Below are 3,957 nucleotides of genomic sequence, written 5' to 3'. Positions count from 1 at the left end.
GTACCTGGGATGTGTTCTGCCATTATTTTATTGAATATGTTTTCAATTCCATCTCCTTTTTTCTCCCCTTCTGGAATACCCATGAGTCAGATATTTGAGTGCTTAAGGTTGTCTGTTATCTCTCTTAGATTTTCGTCCATTTTTAAAACCCTTTTTTCTGGTCTTCCTGTGTTATTTCGAACAGCCCATCTCAATATCACTAATTCTCTCTTCTGTTTGTTCTAGCCTTCTTGTTAAACTCTCTGTTGTGTTTTTTGTTTCATTGAATGAATCCTTCTGTTCCACAAGCTCTGCTACATTCTTTTACAGGGCATTGATTTCTTGGTGCATTTCTTTTTCAGGTCCTTATATTTTTTCTCCTTTTATTGTGTTGCCTAACTGAGTTTTCTTGCATCTCATTTAGTTTCCTTAGAATTGTTGCTCAATATTTGTTGTCAGACAATTCAAGGTTTTCCTGTTCTATAGGATCAGAGCTTGAGAGTTATTATTTTCCTTTGGTGGTGTTGTACTTTCTTGACTTTTCATATTTCTGGCATATTTCCTTTTGTGTTTAGTTGTTGTGGCAGGGGATTTCACAATGAACTTGTTTGTCCCTAGTGTCTGGTTAGGATCCTGCAAGGACTGCCAATTTGGTGCAGGTGACTTGGAGCCTGTGCGCCGGCTGCTTGGGCCTCTCTGGGCTGTGGGGTCAGGCCTGGGCTGGGGATCCTGTGATGCAGTGTCCGCCTGTTCTGGCATGGGTGACTTGGGGTCCTGTGGGCCCAGAGGCTCTGGGGCCTCTCTCGGCATCACGAACTGGCCTTGGGTGGGGGATCTGTGGCAGCACCTACCTGTTCTGGTGCAGGTGGCTCATGGCTCTGTAGGCCCGGCAGTTCTTGGGCCTTTCTGGGTGGTGTGGACTGGCCTGGGCTGGGGGTCCCACAGTGGCGCCTACCTCTTCTGGCATGGGTGGCTTGGTGCTTGAGGGCCCGGTGGCTCTCAGGCCTCTCTGGCTGTTGTGGACTGGCCTTGGCTGGAGTTCCTGCAGTGTGCTGCCTGCCAGTTCTGGTGAGGATAGCTCTTGCCCTGTGGGCCTGTTGGCTCTCAGGCCTCTCTGGGCAGTGCAGACTGGCCTGGGCTGGGGGGTCCCACAACGGTGCCTACCTGTTCCACCATGGGTGGCTTGGGACCCATGGGCCTAGTAGCTTTTGAGCCTCTCTGGGTGGTGCAGACTGGCCTTTGGCTGGGGTTCCCATGGCACAGTGCTTGCCAGTTCTGGTACAAGTGGCTTTGGGCCCTGTGGACCTGGCAATTCTCAGGCATCTCTGGGTGGCACGGACTGGCCTGAGCTTGACAGCTGCTCTTGAACCGGCCATACAAACTCACTTCTAACCCCACTCTTTTTCTTATTGCTTTAATTGTCTTACTTTATTTGGTCTGGTATCTTCTCATTTAAACTTTTCAAAAACCTTTAATTTTTATCTAAGATTTATTAATATATTACTTTTTGAATATAATAGCATTCAAAATGATTTTAGTATTAGTGAAAAAATTTCAAATTTCCTTCCCTTAGTTTTATTATTATGTTAGTAAATTTTTATTTCAGTGTCACATACAGGGAGAAAAATACACAAATAATAAGTATAGAGCTCAATGAATTGTCACCAAGTAAACCCCATGTAATCAAAACACAGATCAAGAAACAACTTAACAATCTTCCAAGAAGCCCCTTCTATGTCCCATTACATTCACTCACCTCCCCCTCCACAAGAGTAATCACTTCGCATACTTCTATATATATATATATTTTACCTGTATTTAAACTTTAAATAAATGGAACCATACTGTGTGTACTGTTTGTGGTCTGGCTTCTTTCACTCATTAAGATTTGAGATTCAAAAATAGCATATGTTATTGTGGGGGGACTATAATTTGTTTATTCTCATTGCTATATAGCAGTTTAACTTTTCAAATGATTTTTAAAAATTAGCATAGGAATTTCAGCCCTGTGTTCTTAAACCATATAAATGCTAATGACATGTCTCTATGGGGAAAGGTTTATATGTTAGAAAGTATAATATTGAAATGGTATAAAAATTTCTAACGTTTTTCCACCTGTGACCATGGTATCTACTGAAAATGTTAGAGAGCTTGGTGCTCAAGAGGGACTACCAGACTATTTTCTGAATATTTCAGATGATCCCAGTCTCCTCATGAATTAAGGAAAAGTAGACTCCAACAGGCCTTACTCCATTTTGCTGAACAAAGTACCTACAACATATAAGCTTATATGTTATAAACATATAACATTGTATATTATGCTATCAATGTTGTTTTAAAAATAGACAGATGTGGAAGCACATAATTAACGGACCATGATCAATAGATGAAATCGCTGCTGGGGCTCTATAGTAGGGACAGGAATACAACAAGGATGAAGTGACAATGTAGTGGTTGGTTCTCTGGAAGACAAAAGTTCAATAAGGAAAGAGCAAGCTTGGGCTTAGTGCATATATACTCAGGGTAATCTGAGTTCAAGTTTGCACCCGTCTACCATTGGCCATGGCTTTGAAAAGACAGTTGGTTGATGCTTCTAGGGAACGAGATTTCAATACAATAAAACACTTGCTATTTGTCAAGATTTATGTATTCAAGTAAGAGATTAGATGCCCTTCTGAGGTGGCATCTAATTCAAAATTACTCATTTTGGGAATTATTCCCATGAAAAATCTGAAAACCCCAAGTGGGAGTATCATCTTCAGCTATTTCTCCTACCTACATGCCTAATTTCTCCTATACCTGTTGACAAAGAGATGTCCTAAAATTTTTTAGTGGTTTTTCACTTTTTTGCTGAGGGACAATTAGTTGTTCCTTTCTTTCTTTAGTATTTTTAGCAATCTTCAAAGTGAACCAAAAAGGTAGATTTTACTCCTTTTAGATAAAAGAGACTAAATATTTTTTTTTTCCTTTTTGTCTTTTTTACTGACCGGTAACGGAATAGCAACCCTCGGTGTTGCGCCCACACCGTGCTCAGCCAGTGAGCAGGAACCGGTCTCCACATGGGATCCGAACCCTCGGCTGGAGTGCCGCCGCGCTCCCAAGCAAAAGGATTGGAAATCATCATGTCAAAGGGATACCTGCACTCCCATGTTTATCACAGCTCTATTTACAATAGCCAAGACTCAGCCATAAAAAGAATGGAATTCTATCATTTGTAGCAACATGGATGAGCTTGGAGAAAATGATGTTAAGTGAAATAAGCCAGGCACAGAAAGAAAAATACAACATGTCCTCACTCCTAAGTGGGAGCGAAGAAGGAAAGAAAGAAAGCTCACAATAAAACACAGAACTTTCAGAAAGAATAGACCTGTAGTTATTAGAGGTGGGAATTGAGGAGAGGGGGATTAAGGAGTAATTGGGTAATGTACACAAAGAATAATTATGATTTGTAGTGATGAACATGCTAATAATATTAATTTGATCATCACATACTGTACACAAATACTGATAGTCAACTCTGTACCCCATAAATATGTATAATCAATTATGTCTCAATTTAAAAAAAAAACAACAAAAAAACTCCAAACTGAACTTAAAAACATTTTTTTTACAAATGGACATTGGAATCATGACTGAGGCGTTGATACTCTGCAGTGGGGTGCTAGCTGTGAGCTCTGAAGTAGGATATGGGGAGAATGATTGATTTACCTGGTAAGGAAAAAAGTGGGACAGAGGAGGGGATACTAGGATTTTGAAAGCTCAGTTTAAGGACAAGGTTGCAATCAAATTCTGTGCTTGTGATTATTAGTAATAGTGACCTACTCCCCCTTCCAGTTTTTCCTATTTCCTTTAGCATTCATTTATTCTTTCATTTTATTTACAAGTTTTGAGAATTTTTAAAAAGGTGGCAGGTACTATTTACCACTACTATTATTACTACTCTCACTACTACTAACAAATGTATAGTGAATGCTTATT

This window comes from Galeopterus variegatus, unplaced genomic scaffold, assembly GCF_000696425.1.
Source record: "Galeopterus variegatus unplaced genomic scaffold, G_variegatus-3.0.2 Scaffold6720, whole genome shotgun sequence".
Taxonomy (NCBI): Eukaryota; Metazoa; Chordata; class Mammalia; order Dermoptera; family Cynocephalidae; genus Galeopterus; species Galeopterus variegatus.
Note: the sequence above shows the minus strand (reverse complement) of the source record.